Source organism: Nerophis ophidion, linkage group LG01, assembly GCF_033978795.1.
Source record: "Nerophis ophidion isolate RoL-2023_Sa linkage group LG01, RoL_Noph_v1.0, whole genome shotgun sequence".
Taxonomy (NCBI): domain Eukaryota; kingdom Metazoa; phylum Chordata; class Actinopteri; order Syngnathiformes; family Syngnathidae; genus Nerophis; species Nerophis ophidion.
In genome coordinates this window covers 69,537,430-69,562,328 of record NC_084611.1, presented here as the reverse complement: position 1 = coordinate 69,562,328, position 24,899 = coordinate 69,537,430, and the positions used below count along the sequence as shown (strand labels likewise).

The 24,899-nt window shown below is 42.7% G+C and overlaps 20 non-coding genes across 20 annotated transcripts; 10 read left to right on the top strand and 10 right to left on the bottom strand.

The window, feature by feature from the left end:
• Nucleotides 1–155: 155 nt before the first annotated feature.
• Nucleotides 156–228, top strand: trnav-aac (transfer RNA valine (anticodon AAC)). The gene has a single exon. It is a non-coding gene; the product is annotated as a tRNA-Val (tRNA).
• Nucleotides 229–1,558: 1,330 nt separating this feature from the next.
• Nucleotides 1,559–1,629, bottom strand: trnag-gcc (transfer RNA glycine (anticodon GCC)). Its single transcript has one exon. It is a non-coding gene; the product is annotated as a tRNA-Gly (tRNA).
• A 217-nt stretch (nt 1,630–1,846) lies between these two features.
• Nucleotides 1,847–1,919, top strand: trnav-aac (transfer RNA valine (anticodon AAC)). The gene has a single exon. It is a non-coding gene; the product is annotated as a tRNA-Val (tRNA).
• A 1,625-nt stretch (nt 1,920–3,544) lies between these two features.
• trnav-cac (transfer RNA valine (anticodon CAC)) lies at nt 3,545–3,617 on the top strand. Its single transcript has one exon. It is a non-coding gene; the product is annotated as a tRNA-Val (tRNA).
• Nucleotides 3,618–4,055: 438 nt separating this feature from the next.
• trnam-cau (transfer RNA methionine (anticodon CAU)) lies at nt 4,056–4,127 on the bottom strand. Its single transcript has one exon. It is a non-coding gene; the product is annotated as a tRNA-Met (tRNA).
• An 827-nt stretch (nt 4,128–4,954) lies between these two features.
• trnag-gcc (transfer RNA glycine (anticodon GCC)) lies at nt 4,955–5,025 on the bottom strand. Its single transcript has one exon. It is a non-coding gene; the product is annotated as a tRNA-Gly (tRNA).
• A 217-nt stretch (nt 5,026–5,242) lies between these two features.
• On the top strand, nt 5,243–5,315 carry trnav-cac (transfer RNA valine (anticodon CAC)). The gene has a single exon. It is a non-coding gene; the product is annotated as a tRNA-Val (tRNA).
• A 1,337-nt stretch (nt 5,316–6,652) lies between these two features.
• trnag-gcc (transfer RNA glycine (anticodon GCC)) lies at nt 6,653–6,723 on the bottom strand. The gene has a single exon. It is a non-coding gene; the product is annotated as a tRNA-Gly (tRNA).
• A 5,718-nt stretch (nt 6,724–12,441) lies between these two features.
• On the bottom strand, nt 12,442–12,512 carry trnag-ccc (transfer RNA glycine (anticodon CCC)). The gene has a single exon. It is a non-coding gene; the product is annotated as a tRNA-Gly (tRNA).
• A 217-nt stretch (nt 12,513–12,729) lies between these two features.
• Nucleotides 12,730–12,802, top strand: trnav-aac (transfer RNA valine (anticodon AAC)). Its single transcript has one exon. It is a non-coding gene; the product is annotated as a tRNA-Val (tRNA).
• A 1,625-nt stretch (nt 12,803–14,427) lies between these two features.
• trnav-cac (transfer RNA valine (anticodon CAC)) lies at nt 14,428–14,500 on the top strand. The gene has a single exon. It is a non-coding gene; the product is annotated as a tRNA-Val (tRNA).
• Nucleotides 14,501–15,837: 1,337 nt separating this feature from the next.
• Nucleotides 15,838–15,908, bottom strand: trnag-gcc (transfer RNA glycine (anticodon GCC)). The gene has a single exon. It is a non-coding gene; the product is annotated as a tRNA-Gly (tRNA).
• A 1,335-nt stretch (nt 15,909–17,243) lies between these two features.
• trnan-guu (transfer RNA asparagine (anticodon GUU)) lies at nt 17,244–17,317 on the bottom strand. Its single transcript has one exon. It is a non-coding gene; the product is annotated as a tRNA-Asn (tRNA).
• A 223-nt stretch (nt 17,318–17,540) lies between these two features.
• On the bottom strand, nt 17,541–17,611 carry trnag-ccc (transfer RNA glycine (anticodon CCC)). Its single transcript has one exon. It is a non-coding gene; the product is annotated as a tRNA-Gly (tRNA).
• A 1,332-nt stretch (nt 17,612–18,943) lies between these two features.
• On the bottom strand, nt 18,944–19,017 carry trnah-gug (transfer RNA histidin (anticodon GUG)). The gene has a single exon. It is a non-coding gene; the product is annotated as a tRNA-His (tRNA).
• Nucleotides 19,018–19,526: 509 nt separating this feature from the next.
• trnav-aac (transfer RNA valine (anticodon AAC)) lies at nt 19,527–19,599 on the top strand. The gene has a single exon. It is a non-coding gene; the product is annotated as a tRNA-Val (tRNA).
• A 1,626-nt stretch (nt 19,600–21,225) lies between these two features.
• Nucleotides 21,226–21,298, top strand: trnav-aac (transfer RNA valine (anticodon AAC)). Its single transcript has one exon. It is a non-coding gene; the product is annotated as a tRNA-Val (tRNA).
• Nucleotides 21,299–22,924: 1,626 nt separating this feature from the next.
• On the top strand, nt 22,925–22,997 carry trnav-cac (transfer RNA valine (anticodon CAC)). The gene has a single exon. It is a non-coding gene; the product is annotated as a tRNA-Val (tRNA).
• A 1,045-nt stretch (nt 22,998–24,042) lies between these two features.
• Nucleotides 24,043–24,116, bottom strand: trnak-uuu (transfer RNA lysine (anticodon UUU)). The gene has a single exon. It is a non-coding gene; the product is annotated as a tRNA-Lys (tRNA).
• Nucleotides 24,117–24,625: 509 nt separating this feature from the next.
• On the top strand, nt 24,626–24,698 carry trnav-cac (transfer RNA valine (anticodon CAC)). Its single transcript has one exon. It is a non-coding gene; the product is annotated as a tRNA-Val (tRNA).
• Nucleotides 24,699–24,899: the final 201 nt, after the last annotated feature.

Sequence of the window (24,899 nt, the reverse complement as noted above, 5' to 3'; positions counted from 1 at the left end):
TGGAACACATTCTACGTGCACAAGGGATATAACAACATCCACAAAAGGCAAGAAATGCAATGCAGTTAATTACAGCAATGAGACTTGCGAGCCACATGTTTTCCATCGGCCGAATATCAACTTGTAAGTCTTGACAAAGGTGTGTTCTTGCAGCAGTTTCCATGGTGTAGTGGTTATCACATTCGCCTAACACGCGAAAGGTCCCCTGTTCGAAACAGGGTGGAAACAAGCCTTTTTTTGACTTTACTTCTTACCTTTATACATAAACCGGGAAATAAATAATAGCAAGGTCCTGTGTTTTTATCATGAAGTAGTTTGCAACATACCTGATCAGCTCATGTTCAGCTGAGCACACACAACACCAAATTTAGAGGGTTCTCATATGGACAGACCTCAAGATCATGAATGCTGGGTTCCGTGGAAATGTCATGCAAAAACCAGTGAAATCTGTCATTCATTCAAGTCACTGTATTCTCCGGGCGTTGGATGGATTGTACCTGTACTGTTGAGATTGACTTATAAGATGTTTAAACTCTCACCTTAGCAGGAATCATAAATGTAATTCCCAAAGAGTTAGAGAAGACAGCTGTGGGCTGAATGGGTGTTGGCCTTTGTTTCAATACACGAATCAGTCAAAGATTCACCTGAAACCTAAACCTTAGCAGAGGATGGTTTCGATCCATCGACCTCTGGGTTATGGGCCCAGCACGCTCCCGCTGCGCCACTCTGCTGTCTTAAGCCTAAAAGGGCTTACTCTGGTTAGTATCCAGACAAACTACTAGTAACAAACTGATTTGGAACCCAACTGAAGTCGTGTTTATTTCTGAATGCTGGTTTTGTCCACATTTAAAATGGCATTTATTATTAAGAAATTGTAGTCAACATCAAACTCTGTGGATCCATTGGGATTTCATTCAAAACGAATAGAAGTTAGGCCCACATTCACGTGGTTTGAGAACAAACTGAGAAAGTGATACAGAAAAAACACCAAGACACTGACAGGATTTCAGCCAAACATCTCCCGTTTAACAAACAGGCATCTTGACTGACAGCTACAGCGCCTGGAACATCATGGATTTCAACTTGATGCCTATAACCCTATACTCAACGGATAGCCAATTTGAGGGGAGAGCATTGATTATCACTATTTTAAACAAGCACGGTTGCAAAAGTGGCACACGTTTTATCTCGAAACTATTGTGCCAATTTAGAGAAGGACACGGGCTGTACAAGAAAACCCTCAAAATGTGCTCGTGGCAAAGCATCGTCCCTGGGTGGGCTTGAACAACTATCCTCTCAGTTAACAGCCGAGCGCGCTGACCAATTGCGCCGCAGACTGACTTTTAAATTTGATTCATTACTCCCCCAATTATCAGAAAATCTCTTGTTACGATGGCCCAATGTCATTGTCTTTGGATGGGAGTAACTTGGAGTACTCCACTTCAGTCTCCGGTGAGTCCAATATGCCTTCTGAGTGGAATGCCTGTGTCTTGCGGTTGTCACAAACATTGCTTTTGTCCCTTATGAAAATTATTTAAAATCTAAATAAAGCAACAGATGCATTGGCTGGGAATCGGACCCGGGTCTCCCGCATGGCAAGCGAGAATTCTTCCACTGAACCACCAATGCCTGCATAACAACGTTTGTTCATGAACTCGGTTAAGAGGAAGAGCGTTTGAAATGCTACGAAGTGGAACACATTCTACGTGCACAAGGGATATAACAACATCCACAAAAGGCAAGAAATGCAATGCAGTTAATAACAGCAATGAAACTTGCGAGCCACATGTTTTCCATTGGCCGAATATCAACTTGTAAGTCTTGACAAAGGTGAGTTCTTGCAGCAGTTTCCATGGTGTAGTGGTTATCACATTCGCCTAACACGCGAAAGGTCCCCTGTTCGAAACAGGGTGGAAACAAGTCTTTTATTGACTTTACTTCTTACCTTTATACATAAACCGGGAAATAAATAATAGCAAGGTCCTGTGTTTTTATCATGAAGTAGTTTGCAACATACCTGATCAGCTCATGTTCAGCTGAGCACACACAACACCAAATTTAGAGGGTTCTCATATAAGCAGACCTCAGGTTTCAACATCATGAATGCTGGGTTCCATGAGAATGTCATGCACAAACCAGTTAAATCTGTCATTCATTCAAGTCACTGTATTCTCCGGGCGTTGGATGGATTGTAACTGTACTGTTGAGATTGACTTATAAGATGTTTAAACTCTCACCTTAGCAGGAATCATAAATGTAATTCCCAAAGAGTTAGAGAAGACAGCTGTGGGCTGAATGGGTGTTGGCCTTTGTTTCAATACATGAATCAGTCAAAGATTCACCTGAAACCTAAACCTTAGGAGAGGATGGTTTCGATCCATCGACCTCTGGGTTATGGGCCCAGCACGCTCCCGCTGAGCCACTCTGCTGTCTTAAGCCTAAAAGGGCTTACTCTGGTTAGTATCCAGACAAACTACTAGTAACAAACTGATTTGGAACCCAACTGAAGTCGTGTTTATTTCTGAATGCTGGTTTTGTCCACATTTAAAATGGCATTTCTTATTAAGAAATTGTAGTCAACATCAAACTCTGTGGATCCATTGGGATTTCATTCAAAACGAATAGAAGTTAGGCCCACATTCACGTGGTTTGAGAACAAACTGAGAAAGTGATACAGAAAAAACACCAAGACACTGACAGGATTTCAGCCAAACATCTCCCGTTTAACAAACAGGCATCTTGACTGACAGCTACAGCGCCTGGAACATCATGGATTTCAACTTGATGCCTATAACCCTATACTCAACGGATAGCCAATTTGAGGGGAGAGCGTTGATTATCACTATTTTAAACAAGCACGGTTGCAAACGTGGAACACGTTTTATCTCGAAACTATCGTGCCAATTTAGAGAAGGACAAGGGCTGTACAAGAAAACCCTCAAAATGTGCTCGTGGCAAAGCATCGTCCCTGGGTGGGCTTGAACAACTATCCTCTCAGTTAACAGCCGAGCACGCTGACCAATTGCGCCGCAGACTGACTTTTAAATTTGATTCATTACTCCTCCAATTATCAGAAAATCTCTTGTTACGATGGCCCAATGTCATTGTCTTTGGATGGGAGTAACTTGGAGTACTCTGCTTCAGTCTTTGGTGAGTCCAATATGCCCTCTGAGTGCAATGCCTGTGTCTTGCGGTTGTCCCAAACATTGCTTTTGTCCCTTATGAATATTATTTAAAATCTAAAAAAGGCAACAGATGAATTGGCCGGGAATCGGACCCGGGTCTCCCGCATGGCAAGCGAGAATTCTTCCACCGAACCACCAATGCCTGCATAAAAACATTTGTTCATGAACTCGGTTAAGAGGAAGAGCGTTTGAAATGCTACGAAGTGGAACACATTCTACGTGCACAAGGGATATAACAACATCCACAAAAGGAAAGAAATGCAATGCAGTTAATAACAGCAATGAGACTTGCGAGCCACATGTTTTCCATCGGCCGAATATCAACTTGTGAGTCTTGACAAAGGTGTGTTCTTGCAGCAGTTTCCATGGTGTAGTGGTTATCACATTCGCCTCACACGCGAAAGGTCCCCTGTTTGAAACAGGGTGGAGACAATCCTTTTTTTGACTTTACTTCTTACCTTTATACATAAACCGGGAAATAAATAATAGCAAGGTCCTGTGTTTTTATCATGAAGTAGTTTGCAACATACCTGATCAGCTCATGTTCAGCTGAGCACACACAACACCAAATTTAAAGGGTTCTCATATAGGCAGACCTCAAGCTTCAAGATCATGAATGCTGGGTTCCGTGGAAATGTCATGCACAAACCAGTGAAATCTGTCATTCATTCAAGTCACTGTATTCTCCGGGCGTTGGATGGATTGTACCTGTACTGTTGAGATTGACTTATAAGATGTTTAAACTCTCACCTTAGCAGGAATCATAAATGTAATTCCCAAAGAGTTAAAGAAGACAGCTGTGGGCTGAATGGGTGTTGGCCTTTGTTTCAATACACGAATCAGTCAAAGATTCACCTGAAACCTAAACCTTAGCAGAGGATGGTTTCGATCCATCGACCTCTGGGTTATGGGCCCAGCACGCTCCCGCTGCGCCACTCTGCCGTCTTAAGCCTAAAAGGGCTTACTCTGGTTAGTATCCAGACAAATTACTAGTAACAAACTGATTTGGAACCCAACTGAAGTCGTGTTTATTTCTGAATGCTGGTTTTGTCCACATTTAAAATGGCATTTCTTATTAAGAAATTGTAGTCAACATCAAACTCTGTGGATCCATTGGGATTTCATTCAAAACGAATAGAAGTTAGGCCCACATTCACGTGGTTTGAGAACAAACTGAGAAAGTGATACAGAAAAAACACCAAGACACTGACAGGATTTCAGCCAAACATCTCCCGTTTAACAAACAGGCATCTTGACTGACAGCTACAGCGCCTGGAACATCATGGATTTCAACTTGATGCCTATAACCCTATACTCAACGGATAGCCAATTTGAGGGGAGAGCATTGATTATCACTATTTTAAACAAGCACTGTTGCAAACGTGGCACACGTTTTATCTCGAAACTATTGTGCCAATTTAAAGAAGGACACGGGCTATACAAGAAAACCCTCAAAATGTGCTCGTGGCAAAGCATCGTCCCTGGGTGGGCTTGAACAACTATCCTCTCAGTTAACAGCCGAGCGCGCTGACCAATTGCGCCGCAGACTGACTTTTAAATTTGATTCATTACTCCCCCAATTATCAGAAAATCTCTTGTTACGATGGCCCAATGTCATTGTCTTTGGATGGGAGTAACTTGGAGTACTCTGCTTCAGTCTTTGGTGAGTCCAATATGCCTTCTGAGTGCAATGCCTGTGTCTTGCGGTTGTCCCAAACATTGCTTTTTTCCCTTATGAATATTATTTAAAATCTAAAAAAGGCAACAGATGCATTGGCCGGGAATCGGACCCGGGTCTCCCGCATGGCAAGCGAGAATTCTTCCACCGAACCACCAATGCCTGCATAAAAACATTTGTTCATGAACTCGGTTAAGAGGAAGAGCGTTTGAAATGCTACGAAGTGGAACACATTCTACGTGCACAAGGGATATAACAACTTCCACAAAAGGCAAGAAATGCAATGCAGTTAATAACAGCAATGATACTTGCGAGCCACATGTTTTCCATCGGCCGAATATCAACTTGTGAGTCTTGGCAAAGGTGTGTTCTTGCAGCAGTTTCCATGGTGTAGTGGTTATCACATTCGCCTCACACGCGAAAGGTCCCCTGTTCGAAACAGGGTGGAAACAAGCCTTTTTTTGACTTTACTTCTTACCTTTATACATAAACCGGGAAATAAATAATAGCAAGGTCCTGTGTTTTTATCATGAAGTAGTTTGCAACATTCCTGATCAGCTCATGTTCAGCTGAGCACACACAACACCAAATTTAGAGGGTTCTCATATGGGCAGACCTCAAGCTTCAAGATCATGAATGCTGGGTTCCGTGGAAATGTCATGCACAAACCAGTGAAATCTGTCATTCATTCAAGTCACTGTATTCTCCGGGCGTTGGATGGATTGTAACTGTACTGTTGAGATTGACTTATAAGATGTTTAAACTCTCACCTTAGCAGGAATCATAAATGTAATTCCCAAAGAGTTAGAGAAGACAGCTGTGGGCTGAATGGGTGTTGGCCTTTGTTTCAATACACGAATCAGTCAAAGATTCACCTGAAACCTAAACCTTAGCAGAGGATGGTTTCGATCCATCGACCTCTGGGTTATGGGCCCAGCACGCTCCCGCTGCGCCACTCTGCTGTCTTAAGCCTAAAAGGGCTTACTCTGGTTAGTATCCAGACAAACTACTAGTAACAAACTGATTTGGAACCCAACTGAAGTCGTGTTTATTTCTGAATGCTGGTTTTGTCCACATTTAAAATGGCATTTCTTATTACGAAATTGTAGTCAACATCAAACTCTGTGGATCCATTGGGATTTCATTCAAAACGAATAGAAGTTAGGCCCACATTCACGTGGTTTGAGAACAAACTGAGAATGTGATACAGAAAAAACACCAAGACACTGACAGGATTTCAGCCAAACATCTCCCGTTTAACAAACAGGCTTCTTGACTGACAGCTACAGCGCCTGGAACATCATGGATTTCAACTTGATGCCTATAACCCTATACTCAACGGATAGCCAATTTGAGGGGAGAGCATTGATTATCACTATTTTAAACAAGCACGGTTGCAAACGTGGCACACGTTTTATCTCGAAACTATTGTGCCAATTTAGAGAAGGACACGGGCTGTACAAGAAAACCCTCAAAATGTGCTTGTGGCAAAGCATCGTCCCTGGGTGGGCTTGAACAACTATCCTCTCAGTTAACAGCCGAGCGCGCTGACCAATTGCGCCGCAGACTGACTTTTAAATTTGATTCATTACTCCCCCAATTATCAGAAAATCTCTTGTTACGATGGCCCAATGTCATTGTCTTTGGATGGGAGTAACTTGGAGTATTCTGCTTCAGTCTTTGGTGAGACCAATATGCCTTCTGAGTGCAATGCCTGTGTCTTGCGGTTGTCCCAAACATTGCTTTTGTCCCTTATGAATATTATTTAAAATCTAAAAAAGGCAACAGATGCATTGGCCGGGAATCGGACCCGGGTCTCCCGCATGGCAAGCGAGAATTCTTCCACCGAACCACCAATGCCTGCATAAAAACATTTGTTCATGAACTCGGTTAAGAGGAAGAGCGTTTGAAATGCTACGAAGTGGAACACATTCTACGTGCACAAGGGATATAACAACATCCACAAAAGGCAAGAAATGCAATGCAGTTAATAACAGCAATGAGACTTGCGAGCCACATGTTTTCCATCGGCCGAATATCAACTTGTAAGTCTTGACAAAGGTGGTGTCTTGCAGCAATTTCAATGGTGTAGTGGTTATCACATTCGCCTCACACGCGAAAGGTCCCCTGTTCGTAACAGGGTGGAAACAAGCCTTTATTTGACTTTACTTCTTACCTTTATACATAAACCGGGAAATAAATAATAGCAAGGTCCTGTGTTTTTATCGTGAAGTAGTTTGCAACATACCTGATCAGCTCATGTTCAGCTGAGCACACACAACACCAAATTTAGAGGGTTCTCATATAGGCAGACCTCAGGGTTCAACATCATGAATGCTGGGTTCCATGAGAATGTCATGCACAAACCAGTGAAATCTGTCATTCATTCAAGTCACTGTATTCTCCTGGCGTTGGATGGATTGTAACTGTACTATTGAGATTGACTTATAAGATGTTTAAACTCTCACCTTAGCAGGAATCATAAATGTAATTCCCAAAGAGTTAGAGAAGACAGCTGTGGGCTGAATGGGTGTTGGCCTTTGTTTCAATACAAGAATCAGTCAAAGATTCACCTGAAACCTAAACCTTAGCAGAGGATGGTTTCGATCCATCGACCTCTGGGTTATGGGCCCAGCACGCTCCCGCTGCGCCACTCTGCTGTCTTAAACCTAATAGGGCTTAGTCTGGTTAGTATCCAGACAAACTACTAGTAACAAAGTGATTTGGAACCCAACTGAAGTCATGTTTATTTCTGAGTGCTGGTTTTGTCCACATTTAAAATGGCATTTCTTATTAAGAAATTGTAGTAAACATCAAACTCTGTGGATCCATTGGGATTTCATTCAAAATTAATAGAAGTTAGGCCCACATTCACGTGGTTTAGGAAAAATCTGAGAAAGTGATACAGAAAAAACACCAAGACACTGACAGGATTTCAGCCAAACATCTCCCGTTTAACAAACAGGCATCTTGACTGACAGCTACAGCGCCTGGAACATCATGGATTTCAACTTCAATGTTTATCAATCAATGTTTACTTATATAGCCCTAAATCACTAGTGTCTCAAAGGGCTGCACAAACCACCACGACATCCTCGGTAGGCCCCACATAAGGGCAAGGAAAACTCACACCCAGTGGGACATCGGTGACAATAATGATCCAGTGGGACGTCTGTGACAATAATGATTATGAGAACCTTAGAGAGGAGGAAAGCAATGGATGTCGAGCGGGTCTAACATGATACTGTGAAAGTTCAATCGTCGCGAGAGTCCAGTCCAAAGCGGGTCCAACTCAGCAGCGAGAGTCCCGTTCACAGCGGAGCCAGCAGGAAACCATCCCAAGCGGAGGCGGATCAGCAGCGCAGAGATGTCCCCAGCCGATACACAGGCAAGCAGTACATGGCCACCGGATCGGACCGGACCCCCTCCACACGGGAGAGTGGGACATAGAAGAAAAAGAAAAGAAACAGCAGATCAACTGGTCTAAAAAGGGAGTCTATTTAAAGGCTACAGTATACAAATGGGTTTTAAGGTGAGACTTATATGCTTCTACTGAGGTGGCATCTCGAACTGTTACCGGGAGGGCATTCCAGAGTACTGGAGCCCGAACGGAAAACGCTCTATAGCCCGCAGACTTTTTTTGGGCTTTGGGAATCACTAACAAGCCGGAGTCCTTTGAACGCAGATTTCTTGCCGGGACATATGGTACAATACAATCGGCAAGATAGGATGGAGCTAGACCGTGTAGTATTTTATACGTAAGTAGTAAAACCTTAAAGTCACATCTTAAGTGCACAGGAAGCCAGTGCAGGTGAGCCAGTACAGGCGTAATGTGATCAAACTTTCTTGTTCTTGTCAAAAGTCTAGCAGCCGCATTTTGTACCAACTGTAATCTTTTAATGCTAGACATGGGGAGACCCGAAAATAATACGTTACAGTAGTCGAGGCGAGACGTAACAAACGCATGGATAATGATCTCAGCGTCTTTAGTGGACAGAATGGAGCGAATTTTAGCGATATTACGGAGATGAAAGAAGGCCGTTTTAGTAACGCTTTTAATGTGTGCCTCAAAGGAGAGAGTTGGGTCGAAGATAATACCCAGATTCTTTACCGTGTCGCCTTGTTTAATTGTTTGGTTGTCAAATGTTAGAGTTGTATTATTAAATAGAGTTCGGTGTCTAGCAGGACCGATAATCAGCATTTCCGTTTTTTTGGCGTTGAGTTGCAAAAAGTTAGCGGACATCCATTGTTTAATTTCATTAAGACACGCCTCCAGCTGACTACAATCCGGCGTGTTGGTCAGCTTTAGGGGCATGTAGAGTTGGGTGTCATCAGCATAACAGTGAAAGCTAACACCGTATTTGCGTATGATGTCACCTAGCGGCAGCATGTAGATGCTGAAGAGTGCAGGGCCAAGGACCGAACCCTGGGGAACTCCACACGTTACCTTAACGTAGTCCGAGGTCACATTGTTATGGGAGACACACTGCATCCTATCAGTAAGATAAGAGTTAAACCAAGACAGGGCTAAGTCTGACATACCAATTCGTGTTTTGATACGTTCTAATAAAATATTATGATCGACGGTATCGAAAGCAGCGCTAAGATCGAGGAGCAGCAACATAGATGACGCATCAGAATCCATCGTTAGCAATAGATCATTAGTCATTTTTGCGAGGGCTGTCTCCGTCGAGTGATTTGCCCTGAAACCGGATTGAAAGGTTTCACATAGATTGTTAGACGCTAAGTGTTCATTTAACTGCTCCGCAACAATTTTTTCGAGGATTTTTGAAATAAAGGGAAGGTGAGACACCGGTCGGTAGTTTACCATGAGGTCAGGATCGAGGTTAGGTCTTTTAAGAAGAGGATGAATAACCGCTTTTTTGAATGCTAGGGGAACAGTGCCCGAGGAAAGTGATAGGTTTATAATATTTAGCACTGATGGACCTAATAATACAAAGAGCTCCTTGATCAGTTTCCCAGGAAGAGGGTCAAGTAAACATGTTGTTTGTTTTATTCCATTTACACGTTGTAACAATTCCTCTAATGTTATTTCCTCAAAACGAGAGAAACTATTTTGGAGGGCAGAATCCGCCGTATATACAATCGTGTCAGTGTTAATAGAACCCCGTTGTAGCTGGGACGCATTGTCTTTAATCTCCTTTCTAATGACTTCAATTTTCTTACTAAAGAATTGCATAAAGTCATCAGCTGAGTGGGTGGAGCTACTGGAAGGAGTCCCTTGTTGGGTTAGCGATGCTACCGTACTAAACAAAAATTTAGGATCGTTTTTATTACGGTGGATGAGATTTGAGTAATAATTAGCTTTAGCTAAGGTAAGCATGCGTTTATAAGTTATTAAACCATCACTAAATGCTTGATGGTGCACCTCAAGTTTAGTCGTGCGCCATTTGCGTTCCAGCTTTCTGCATAATAATTTCTGAGCTCTAGTTTCTTCTGTAAACCACGGGGTGTGCTTTTTTGGAGCCTTTTTTAACTTTAGCGGTGCTATGTTATCAATGGTTTCGCGCAGGGCGTCGTTAAAGTTGTTAGTGAGGTTATCAATAGAGCCCACATACTTTGGGAATGGTGCCATTACCGAGGGCAGTAGGTCAGCAAGAGTTGTCGTTGTGGCCGTATTAATGTTGCGGCTGCTATAGCAGTTATTATTATTATTAGTTTGACGAACATGCGTCTGAACCTCGAATTTTATAAGGTAATGATCGGACAATACTTTAGTATACGGGAGTATCGTAACTTTGGAAGCGGTGATACCCCTGACAAGCACTAGGTCTATCGTATTACCGTTGCGATGCGTGGGTTCATTTATTATTTGTGTGAGACCACAGCTATCAATTATAGTCTGGAGCGCTACGCACGGTGGGTCCGATGGGGTATTCATATGGATATTAAAGTCCCCCATTATGATTATATTATCGGCGTGTGTCACTAGATCAGCAACGAACTCTGAGAATTCATTGATAAAGTCCGAACAGGGCCCTGGGGGGCGGTAGATAACAGCCAGGTGTAGAGGCAGCGGTGTGACAGACCTCATAGTAAGCACCTCAAACGATTTATATTTATTATTTATGTTAGGACTAAGGTTAAAGTTTTCGTTGTATATTAGTGCGACCCCCCCACCCCTTTTAAGCGGACGGGCAATATGCGCATGTGTAAAGTTAGGAGGACATGCCTCATTTAGCGCAAAAAAGTCGTTTGGTTTAAGCCAGGTTTCACTGAGACCGATGACGTTAAGATTGTTGTCTCTGATGATATCATTAACTAACAACGTTTTGGGAGACAATGATCTTATGTTTAAAAAACCTATATTATAGGTAGTGGGCTGTTTTAGGGAATTTTTGATCAAATTATCCGTAGTAGCAATATTAATAATGTTGTGTTTATTATGCCCAGTGCATTCAGTATAATTACGACCATATCTAGGAATTGATACGACGGGAATGTTCCGATTGTTTGATTGTTGCTTTGATAAACTGCACGCATCATGGTTAGCCTCCTCAGTAACGGGGATTTTCCGATTGTTTGTTTGTTGCTTTGATAAACTGCACGCATCATGGTTAGCCACCTCAGTAAAACACATGTCCAACTCTGAAACACTCAAAGCAGAAAAAACTTGTTCTAATTTAACAGACTCCTTACCCAGACCAGTAGTCTCGCATTTTCCATCTAAATCCGTCTTCAGGGTGGAGGGAAGTGGTGTTCTGTGGGGATTAGCCTTCTGCTTTGTTTTTAGCCCCGCTCGACATCCGCGTTTCCGATCACACCGCTGGCGTCTGCTCCGTAGACGGCCCCCGCTGCTACTAGACTCCCCTGCTTCACAGGCCGCTGGATGTAGCCGCCGACGTATCCCCATGCTAGTTAGCATGTTTAGCACGCCCGCGTCTATCAGTCCAAAACGGCCCAATATGTCCATATCCAGAAGTGTCTGGCGGTCGTACGTGATCACGGAGTGACATCGATGCGAGCCAGCCATGAAGTCTGCAGAACTGTCCGGCATTTCCGCCAAATGTTCCATCTTTAGCAAGAGCACCGCAGTGTCGCAGCCCGTCCGGGCGCCGCCATCTTGTCAAAAAAAAAAACTTGATGCCTATAACCCTATACTCAACGTATAGCCAATTTGAGGGGAGAGCATTGATTATCAGTATTTTAAACAAGCACGGTTGCAAACGTGGCACACGTTTTATCTCAAAACAATTGTGCCAATTTAGAGAAGCACACGGGTTGTACAAGAAAACCCTCAAACTCTGCTTGTGACAAAGTATCGTCACTGGGTGGGCTTGAACCCCCATCCTCTCAGTTAACAACTGAGCGCGCTGACCAATTGCACCACAGAGACTGACTTCTAAATTTGATTCATTACTCCCCCAATTTTTAGAAAATCTCTTGTTAAGATGGCCCAATGTCATTGTCTTTGGATGGGAGTAACTTGGAGTACTCCACTTCAGTCTTTGGTGAGTCCAATATGCCTTCTGAGTGGAATTCCTGTGTCTTGCGGTTGTCACAAAAATCGCTTTTGTCCCTTATGAATATTATTTAAAATCTAAAAAAAGCAACAGATGCATTGGCCGGGAATCGGACCCGGGTCTCCCGCATGGGAAGCGAGAATTCTACCACTGAACCACCAATGCCTGCATAACAACGTTTGTTCATGAACTCGGTTAAGAGGAAGAGCATTTGAAATGCTACGACGTGGAACACATTCTACGTGCACAAGGGATATAACAACATCCACAAAAGGCAAGAAATGCAATGCAGCTACTAACAGCAATGAGACTTGCGAGCCACATGTTTTCCATCGGCCGAATATCAACTTGTAGGTCTTGACAAAGGTGAGTTCTTGCAGCAGTTTCCATGGTGTAGTGGTTATCACATTCGCCTAACACGCGAAAGGTCCCCTGTTCGAAACAGGGTGGAAACAAGTCATTTTTTGACTTTACTTCTTACCTTTATACATAAACCGGGAAATAAATAATAGCAAGGTCCTGTGTTTTTATCATGAAGTAGTTTGCAACATACCTGATCAGCTCATGTTCAGCTGAGCACACACAACACCAAATTTAGAGGGTTCTCATATAAGCAGACCTCAGGCTTCAACATCATGAATGCTGGGTTCCATGAGAATGTCATGCACAAACCAGTGAAATCTGTCATTCATTCAAGTCACTGTATTCTCCGGGTGTTGGATGGATTGTAACTGTACTGTTGAGATTGATTTATAAGATGTTTAAACTCTCACCTTAGCAGGAATCATAAATGTAATTCCCAAAGAGTTAGAGAAGACAGCTGTGGGTTGAATGGGTGTTGGCCTTTGTTTCAATACACAAATCAGTCAAAGATTCACCTGAAACCTAAACTTTAGCAGAGGATGGTTTCGATCCATCGACCTCTGGGTTATGGGCCCAGCAGGCTCCCGCTGCGCCACTCTGCTGTCTTAAACCTAATAGGGCTTACTCTGGTTAGTATCCAGACAAACTACTAGTAACAAAGTGATTTGGAACCCAACTGAAGTCATGTTTATTTCTGAGTGCTGGTTTTGTCCACATTTAAAATGGCATTTCTTATTAAGAAATTGTAGTCAACATCAAACTCTGTGGATCCATTGGGATTTCATTCAAAACGAATAGAAGTTAGGCCCACATTCACGTGGTTTGAGAACAAACTGAGAAAGTGATACAGAAAAAACACCAAGACACTGACAGGATTTCAGCCAAACATCTCCCGTTTAACAAACAGGCATCTTGACTGACAGCTACAGCGCCTGGAACATCATGGATTTCAACTTGATGGCTATAACCCTATACTCAACGGATAGCCAATTTGAGGGGAGAGCATTGATTATCACTATTTTAAACAAGTACGGTTGCAAACGTGGCACACGTTTTATCTCGAAACTATTGTGCCAATTTAGAGAAGGACACGGGCTGTACAAGAAAACCCTCAAAATGTGCTCGTGGCAAAGCATCGTCCCTGGGTGGGCTTGAACAACTATCCTCTCAGTTAACAGCCGAACGCGCTGACCAATTGCGCCGCAGACTGACTTTTAAGTTTGATTCATTACTCCCCCAATTATCAGAAAATCTCTTGTTACGATGGCCCAATGTCATTGTCTTTGGATGGGAGTAACTTGGAGTATTCTGCTTCAGTCTTTGGTGAGTCCAATATGCCTTCTGAGTGCAATGCCTGTGTCTTGCGGTTGTCCCAAACATTGCTTTTGTCCCTTATGAATATTATTTAAAATCTAAAAAAGGCAACAGATGCATTGGCCGGGAATCGGACCCGGGTCTCCCGCATGGCAAGAGAGAATTCTTCCACCGAACCACCAATGCCTGCATAAAAACATTTGTTCATGAACTCGGTTAAGAGGAAGAGCGTTTGAAATGCTACGAAGTGGAACACATTCTACGTGCACAAGGGATATAACAACATCCACAAAAGGCAAGAAATGCAATGCAGTTAATAACAGCAATGAGACTTGCGAGCCACATGTTTTCCATCGCCCGAATATCAACTTGTGAGTCTTGACAAAGGTGTGTTTTCGCAGCAGTTTCCATGGTGTAGTGGTTATCACATTCGCCTCACACGCGAAAGGTCCCCTGTTCGAAACAGGGTGGAAACAAGCCTATTTTTGACTTTACTTCTTACCTTTATACATAAACCGGGAAATAAATAATAGCAAGGTCCTGTGTTTTTATCATGAAGTAGTTTGCAACATACCTGATCAGCTCATGTTCAGCTGAGCACACACAACACCAAATTTAGAGGGTTCTCATATAAGCAGACCTCAGGCTTCAACATCATGAATGCTGGGTTCCGTGGAAATGTCATGCACAAACCAGTGAAATCTGTCATTCATTCAAGTCACTGTATTCTCCGGGCGTTGGATGGATTGTAACTGTACTGTTGAGATTGACTTATAAGATGTTTAAACTCTCACCTTAGCAGGAATCATAAATGTAATTCCCAAAGAGTTAGAGAAGACAGCTGTGGGCTGAATGGGTGTTGGCCTTTGTTTCAATACACAAATCACTCAAAGATTCACCTGAAACCTAAACCTTAGCAGAGGATGGTTTCGATCCATCAACCTCTGGGTTATGGGCCCAGCACCCTCCCGCTCAGCCACTCTGCTGTCTTAAGCCTAAAAGGGCTTACTCTGGTTAGTATCCAGACAAACTACTAGTAACAAACTGATTTGGAACCCAACTGAAGTCGTGTTTATTTCTGAGTGCTGGTTTTGTCCACATTTAAAATGGCATTTCTTATTAAGAAATTGTAGTCAACATCAAACTCTGTGGATCCATTGGGATTTCATTCAAAACGAATAGAAGTTAGGCCCACATTCACGTGGTTTGAGAACAAACTGAGAAAGTGATACAGAAAAAACACCAAGACACTGAAAGGATTTCAGCCAAACATCTCCCGTTTAACAAACAGGCATCTTGACTGACAGCTACAGCGCCTGGAACATCATGGATTTCAACTTGATGCCTATAACCCTATACTCAACGGATAGCCAATTTGAGGGGAGAGCATTGATTATCAGTATTTTAAACAAGCACGGTTGCAAACGTGGCACACGTTTTATCTCGAAACTATTTTGCCAATTTAGAGAAGGACACGGGCTGTACAAGAAAACCCTCAAAATGTGCTCGTGGCAAACCATCGTCAGTGGGTGGGCTTGAACAACTATCCTCTCAGTTAACAGCCGAGCGCGCTGACCAATTGCGCCGCAGACTGACTTTTAAATTTGATTCATTACTCCCCCAATTATCAGAAAATCTCTTGTTACAATGGCCCAATGTCATTGTCTTTGGATGGGAGTAACTTGGAGTACTCTGCTTCAGTCTTTGGTGAGTCCAATATGCCTTCTGAGTGCAATGCCTGTGTCTTGCGGTTGTCCCAAACATTGCTTTTGTCCCTTATGAATATTATTTAAAATCTAAAAAAAGCAACAGAAACATTGGCCGGGAGTCGGACCCGGGTCTCCCGCATGGCAAGCGAGAATTCTTCCACTGAACCACCAATGCCTGCATAACAACGCTTGTTCATGAACTCGGTTAAGAGGAAGAGCGTTTGAAATGCTACGAAGTGGAACACATTCTACGTGCACAAGGGATATAAAAACATCCACAAAAGGCAAGAAATGCAATGCAGTTAATAACAGCAATGAGACTTGCGAGCCACATGTTTTCCATCGGCCGAATATCAACTTGTAAGTCTTGACAAAGGTGGTGTCTTGCAGCAATTTCAATGGTGTAGTGGTTATCACATTCGCCTCACACGCGAAAGGTCCCCTGTTCGTAACAGGGAGGAAACAAGCCTTTTTTTGACTTTACTTCTTACCTTTATACATAAACCGGGAAATAAATAATAGCAAGGTCCTGTGTTTTTATCATGAAGTAGTTTGCAACATACCTGATCAGCTCATGTTCAGCTGAGCACACACAACACCAAATTTAGAGGGTTCTCATATAGGCAGACCTCAGGGTTCAACATCATGAATGCTGGGTTCCATGAGAATGTCATGCACAAACCAGTGAAATCTGTCATTCATTCAAGTCACTGTATTCTCCTGGCGTTGGATGGATTGTAACTGTACTATTGAGATTGACTTATAAGATGTTTAAACTCTCACCTTAGCAGGAATCATATATGTAATTCCCAAAGAGTTAGAGAAGACAGCTGTGAGCTGAATGGGTGTTGGCCTTTGTTTCAATACAAGAATCAGTCAAAGATTCACCTGAAACCTAAACCTTAGCAGAGGATGGTTTCGATCCATCGACCTCTGGGTTATGGGCCCAGCACGTTCCCGCTGCGCCACTCTGCTGTCTTAAACCTAATAGGGCTTATTCTGGTTAGTATCCAGACAAACTACTAGTAACAAAGTGATTTGGAACCCAACTGAAGTCATGTTTATTTCTGAGTGCTGGTTTTGTCCACATTTAAAATGGCATTTCTTATTAAGAAATTGTAGTAAACATCAAACTCTGTGGATCCATTGGGATTTCATTCAAAACGAATAGAAGTTAGGCCCACATTCATGTGGTTTAGGAAAAAAACTGAGAAAGTGATACAGAAAAAACACCAAGACACTGACAGGATTTCAGCCAAACATCTCCCGTTTAACAAACAGGCATCTTGACTGACAGCTACAGCGCCTGGAACATCATGGATTTCAACTTAATGCCTATAACCCTATACTCAACGTATAGCCAATTTGAGGGGAGAGCATTGATTATCAGTATTTTAAACAAGCACGGTTGCAAACGTGGCACACGTTTTATCTCAAAACAATTGTGCCAATTTAGAGAAGCACACGGGTTGTACAAGAAAACCCTCAAACTGTGCTCGTGGCAAAGTGTCGTCCCTGAATGGGCTTGAACCACCATCCTCTCAGTTAACAGCCGAGCGCGCTGACCAATTGCGCCAAAGAGACTGACTTCTAAACTTGATTCATTACCCCCCCCCAATTATTAGAAAATCTCTTGTTACGATGGCCCAATGTCATTGTCTTTGGATGGGAGTAACTTGGAGTACTCCACTTCAGTCTTCGGTGAGTCCAATATGCCTTCTGAGTGGAATCCCTGTGTCTTGCGGTTGTCACAAAAATCGCTTTTGTCCCTTATGAATATTATTTAAAATCTAAAAAAAGCAACAGATGCATTGGCCGGGAATCGGACCCGGGTCTCCCGCATGGGAAGCGAGAATTCTACCACTGAGCAACCAATGCCTGCATAACAATGTTGGTTCATGAACTCGGTTAAGAGGAAGAGCGTTTGAAATGCTACGACGTGGAACACATTCTACGTGCACAAGGGATATAACAACATCCACAAAAGGCAAGAAATGCAATGCAGCTACTAACAGCAATGAGACTTGCGAGCCACATGTTTTCCATCGGCCGAATATCAACTTGTAAGTCTTGACAAAGGTGAGCTCTTGCAGCAGTTTCCATGGTGTAGTGGTCAACACATTCGCCCCCCACGGACAGGTCCCCTGTTCGAAACAGGGTGGAAACAAGCCTTTTTTTGACTTTACTTCTTACCTTTATACATAAACCGGGAAATAAATAATAGCAAGGTCCTGTGTTTTTATCATGAAGTAGTTTGCAACATACCTGATCAGCTCATGTTCAGCTGAGCACACACAACACCAAATTTAGAGGGTTCTCATATAGGCAGACCTCAGGGTTCAACATCATGAATGCTGGGTTCCATGAGAATGTCATGCACAAACCAGTGAAATTCTCATTCATTCAAGTCACTGTATTCTCCTGGCGTTGGATGCATTGTAACTGTACTGTTGAGATTGACTTATAAGATGTTTAAACTCTCACCTTAGCAGGAATCATAAATGTAATTCCCAAAGAGTTAGAAAAGACAGCTGTGGGTTGAATGAGTGTTGGCCTTTGTTTCAATACACGAATCAGTCAAAGATTCACCTGAAACCTAAACCTTAGCAGAGGATGGTTTCGATCCATCGACCTCTGGGTTATGGGCCCAGCACGCTCCCGCTGCGCCACTCTGCTGTCTTAAACCTAATAGGGCTTACTCTGGTTAGTATCCAGACAAACTACTAGTAACAAAGTGATTTGGAACCCAACTGATGTCATGTTTATTTCTGAGTGCTGGTTTTGTCCACATTTAAAATGGCATTTCTTATTAAGAAATTGTAGTAAACATCAAACTCTGTGGATCCATTGGGATTTCATTCAAAATTAATAGAAGTTAGGCCCACATTCACGTGGTTTAGGAAAAATCTGAGAAAGTGATACAGAAAAAACACCAAGACACTGACAGGATTTCAGCCAAACATCTCCCGTTTAACAAACAGGCATCTTGACTGACAGCTACAGCGCCTGGAACGTCATGGATTTCAACTTGATGCCTATAACCCTATACCCAACGTATAGCCAATTTGAGGGGAGAGCATTGATTATCAGTATTTTAAACAAGCACGGTTGCAAACGTGGCACACGTTTTATCTCAAAACAATTGTTTCAATATAGAGAAGCACATGGGTTGTACAAGAAAACCCTCAAACTGTGCTCGTGACAAAGTGTCGTCCCTGGGTGGGCTTGAACCACCATCCTCTCAGTTCACAGCCGAGCGCGCTGACCAATTGCGCCACAGAGACTGACTTCTAAACTTGATTCATTACTCCCCCAATTATTAGAGAATCTCTTGTTACGATGGCCCAATGTCATTGTCTTTGGATGGGAGTAACTTGGAGTACTCCACTTCAGTCTCCGGTGAGTCCAATATGCCTTCTGAGTGGAATGCCTGTGTCTTGCGGTTGTCACAAACATTGCTTTTGTCCCTTATGAATATTATTTAAAATCTAAATAAAGCAACAGATGCACTGGCTGGGAATCGGACCCGGGTCTCCCGCATGGCAAGCGAGAATTCTTCCACTAAACCACCAATGCCTGCATAACAACGTTTGTTCATGAACTCGGTTAAGAGGAAGAGCGTTTGAAATGCTACGAAGTGGAACACATTCTACGTGCACAAGGGATATAACAACATCCACAAAAGGCAAGAAATGCAATGCAGTTAATAACAGCAATGAAACTTGCGAGCCACATTTTTTCCATTGGCCGAATATCAACTTGTAAGTCTTGACAAAGGTGAGTTCGTGCAGCAGTTTCCATGGTGTAGTGGTTATCACATTCGCCTAACACGCGAAAGGTCCCCTGTTCGAAACAGGGTGGAAACAAGCCTTTTATTGACTTTACTTCTTACCTTTATACATAAACCGGGAAATAAATAATAGCAAGGTCCTGTGTTTTTATCATGAAGTAGTTTGCAACATACCTGATCAGCTCATGTTCAGCTGAGCACACACAACATCAAATTTAGAGGGTTCTCATATAAGCAGACCTCAGGCTTCAACATCATGAATGCTGGGTTCCATGAGAATGTCATGCACAAACCAGTTAAATCTGTCATTCATTCAAGTCACTGTATTCTCCGGGCGTTGGATGGATTGTAACTGTACTGTTGAGATTGACTTATAAGATGTTTAAACTCTCACCTTAGCAGGAATCATAAATGTAATTCCCAAAGAGTTAGAGAAGACAGCTGTGGGCTGAATGGGTGTTGGCCTTTGTTTCAATACACAAATCACTCAAAGATTCACCTGAAACCTAAACCTTAGCAGAGGATGGTTTCGATCCATCAACCTCTGGGTTATGAGCCCAGCACACTCCCGCTCAGCCACTCTGCTGTCTTAAGCCTAAAAGGGCTTACTCTGGTTAGTATCCAGACAAACTACTAGTAACAAACTGATTTGGAACCCAACTGAAGTTGTGTTTATTTCTGAGTGCTGGTTTTGTCCACATTTAAAATGGCATTTCTTATTAAGAAATTGTAGTCAACATCAAACTCTGTGGATCCATTGGGATTTCATTCAAAACGAATAGAAGTTAGGCCCACATTCACGTGGTTTGAGAACAAACTGAGAAAGTGATACAGAAAAAAACACCAAGACACTGACAGGATTTCAGCCAAACATCTCCCGTTTAACAAACAGGCATCTTGACTGACAGCTACAGCGCCTGGAACATCATGGATTTCAACTTGATGCCTATAACCCTATACTCAACGGATAGCCTATTTGAGGGGAGAGCATTGATTATCAGTATTTTAAACAAGCACGGTTGCAAACGTGGCACACGTTTTATCTCGAAACTATTGTGCCAATTTAGAGAAGGACACGGGCTGTACAAGAAAACCCTCAAAATGTGCTCGTGGCAAAGCATCGTCAGTGGGTGGGCTTGAACAACTATCCTCTCAGTTAACAGCCGAGCGCGCTGACCAATTGCGCCGCAGACTGACTTTTAAATTTGATTCATTACTCCCCCAATTATCAGAAAATCTCTTGTTACAATGGCCCAATGTCATTGTCTTTGGATGGGAGTAACTTGGAGTACTCTGCTTCAGTCTTTGGTGAGTCCAATATGCCTTCTGAGTGCAATGCCTGTGTCTTGCGGTTGTCCCAAACATTGCTTTTGTCCCTTATGAATATTATTTAAAATCCAAAAAAAGCAACAGAAACATTGGCTGGGAGTCGGACCCGGGTCTCCCGCATGGCAAGCGAGAATTCTTCCACTGAACCACCAATGCCTGCATAACAACGTTTGTTCATGAACTCGGTTAAGAGGAAGAGCGTTTGAAATGCTACGAAGTGGAACACATTCTACGTGCACAAGGGATATAACAACATCCACAAAAGGCAAGAAATGCAATGCAGTTAATAACAGCAATGAGACTTGCGAGCCACATGTTTTCCATCGGCCGAATATCAACTTGTAAGTCTTGACAAAGGTGAGTTCGTGCAGCAGTTTCCATGGTGTAGTGGTTATCACATTCGCCTAACACGCGAAAGGTCCCCTGTTCGAAACAGGGTGGAAACAAGCCTTTTATTGACTTTACTTCTTACCTTTATACATAAACCGGGAAATAAATAATAGCAAGGTCCTGTGTTTTTATCATGAAGTAGTTTGCAACATACCTGATCAGCTCATGTTCAGCTGAGCACACACAACATCAAATTTAGAGGGTTCTCATATAAGCAGACCTCAGGCTTCAACATCATGAATGCTGGGTTCCATGAGAATGTCATGCACAAACCAGTTAAATCTGTCATTCATTCAAGTCACTGTATTCTCCGGGCGTTGGATGGATTGTAACTGTACTGTTGAGATTGACTTATAAGATGTTTAAACTCTCACCTTAGCAGGAATCATAAATGTAATTCCCAAAGAGTTAGAGAAGACAGCTGTGGGCTGAATGGGTGTTGGCCTTTGTTTCAATACACAAATCACTCAAAGATTCACCTGAAACCTAAACCTTAGCAGAGGATGGTTTCGATCCATCAACCTCTGGGTTATGAGCCCAGCACACTCCCGCTCAGCCACTCTGCTGTCTTAAGCCTAAAAGGGCTTACTCTGGTTAGTATCCAGACAAACTACTAGTAACAAACTGATTTGGAACCCAACTGAAGTTGTGTTTATTTCTGAGTGCTGGTTTTGTCCACATTTAAAATGGCATTTCTTATTAAGAAATTGTAGTCAACATCAAACTCTGTGGATCCATTGGGATTTCATTCAAAACGAATAGAAGTTAGGCCCACATTCACGTGGTTTGAGAACAAACTGAGAAAGTGATACAGAAAAAAACACCAAGACACTGACAGGATTTCAGCCAAACATCTCCCGTTTAACAAACAGGCATCTTGACTGACAGCTACAGCGCCTGGAACATCATGGATTTCAACTTGATGCCTATAACCCTATACTCAACGGATAGCCTATTTGAGGGGAGAGCATTGATTATCAGTATTTTAAACAAGCACGGTTGCAAACGTGGCACACGTTTTATCTCGAAACTATTGTGCCAATTTAGAGAAGGACACGGGCTGTACAAGAAAACCCTCAAAATGTGCTCGTGGCAAAGCATCGTCAGTGGGTGGGCTTGAACAACTATCCTCTCAGTTAACAGCCGAGCGCGCTGACCAATTGCGCCGCAGACTGACTTTTAAATTTGATTCATTACTCCCCCAATTATCAGAAAATCTCTTGTTACAATGGCCCAATGTCATTGTCTTTGGATGGGAGTAACTTGGAGTACTCTGCTTCAGTCTTTGGTGAGTCCAATATGCCTTCTGAGTGCAATGCCTGTGTCTTGCGGTTGTCCCAAACATTGCTTTTGTCCCTTATGAATATTATTTAAAATCCAAAAAAAGCAACAGAAACATTGGCTGGGAGTCGGACCCGGGTCTCCCGCATGGCAAGCGAGAATTCTTCCACTGAACCACCAATGCCTGCATAACAACGTTTGTTCATGAACTCGGTTAAGAGGAAGAGCGTTTGAAATGCTACGAAGTGGAACACATTCTACGTGCACAAGGGATATAACAACATCCACAAAAGGCAAGAAATGCAATGCAGTTAATAACAGCAATGAGACTTGCGAGCCACATGTTTTCCATCGGCCGAATATCAACTTGTAAGTCTTGACAAAGGTGGCGTCTTGCAGCAATTTCAATGGTGTAGTGGTTATCACATTCGCCTCACACGCGAAAGGTCCCCTGTTCGAAACAGGGTGGAAACAAGCCTTTTTTTGACTTTACTTCTTACCTTTATACATAAACCGGGAAATAAATAATAGCAAGGTCCTGTGTTTTTATCATGAAGTAGTTTGCAACATACCTGATCAGCTCATGTTCAGCTGAGCACACACAACACCAAATTTAGAGGGTTCTCATATAGGCAGACCTCAGGGTTCAACATCATGAATGCTGGGTTCCATGAGAATGTCATGCACAAACCAGTGAAATCTGTCATTCATTCAAGTCACTGTATTCTCCTGGCGTTGGATGGATTGTAACTGTACTATTGAGATTGACTTATAAGATGTTTAAACTCTCACCTTAGCAGGAATCATAAATGTAATTCCCAAAGAGTTAGAGAAGACAGCTGTGGGCTGAATGGGTGTTGGCCTTTGTTTCAATACAAAAATCAGTCAAAGATTCACCTGAAACCTAAATCTTAGCAGAGGATGGTTTCGATCCATCGACCTCTGGGTTATGGGCCCAGCACGCTCCCGCTGCACCACTCTGCTGTCTTAAACCTAATAGGGCTTACTCTGGTTAGTATCCAGACAAACTACTAGTAACAAAGTGATTTGGAACCCAACTGAAGTCATGTTTATTTCTGAGTGCTGGTTTTGTCCACATTTAAAATGGCATTTCTTATTAAGAAATTGTAGTAAACATCAAACTCTGTGGATCCATTGGGATTTCATTCAAAACGAATAGAAGTTAGGCCCACATTCACCTGGTTTAGGAAAAAAACTGAGAAAGTGATACAGAAAAAACACCAAGACACTGACAGGATTTCAGCCAAACATCTCCCGTTTAACAAACAGGCATCTTGACTGACAGCTACAGCGCATGGAACATCATGGATTTCAACTTGATGCCTATAACAATATACTCAACGTATTGCCAATTTGAGGGGTGAGCATTGATTACCAGTATTTTAAACAAGCACGGTTGCAAACGTGGCACACGTTTTATCTCAAAACAATTGTGCCAATTTAGAGAAGCACACGTGTTGTTCAAGAAAACCCTCAGACTGTGCTCGTGACAAAGTGTCGTCCCTGGGTGGGCTTGAACCACCATCCTCTCAGTTAAAAGCCGAGCGCACCGACCAATTGCGCCACAGAGACTGACTTCTAAACTTGATTCATTACTCGCCCAATTATTAGAGAATCTCTTGTTACAATGGCCCAATGTCATTGTCTTTGGATGGGAGTAACTTGGAGTACTCCACTTCAGTCTCCGGTGAGTCCAATATGCCTTCTGAGTGGAATGCCTGTGTCTTGCGGTTGTCACAAACATTGCTTTTGTGCCTTATGAATATTATTTAAAATCTAAATAAAGCAACAGATGCATTGGCTGGGAATCGGACCCGGGTCTCCCGCATGGCAAGCGAGAATTATTCCACTGAACCACCAATGCCTGCATAACAACGTTTGTTCAGGAACTCGGTTAAGAGGAAGAGCGTTTGAAATGCTACGAAGTGGAACACATTCTACGTGCACAAGGGATATAACAACATCCACAAAAGGCAAGAAATGCAATGCAGTTAATAACAGCAATGAGACTTGCGAGCCACATGTTTTCCATCGGCCGAGTATCAACTTGTAAGTCTTGACAAAGGTGAGTTCTTGCAGCAGTTTCCATGGTGTAGTGGTTATCACATTCGCCTCACACGCGAAAGGTCCCCTGTTCGAAACAGGGTGGAAACAAGCCTTTTTTTGACTTTACTTCTTACCTTTATACATAAACCGGGAAATAAATAATAGCAAGGTCCTGTGTTTTTATCATAAAGTAGTTTGCAACATACCTGATCAGCTCATGTTCAGTTGAGCACACACAACACCAAATTTAGAGGGTTCTCATATAGGCAGACCTCAGGCTTCAACATCATGAATGCTGGGTTCCATGAG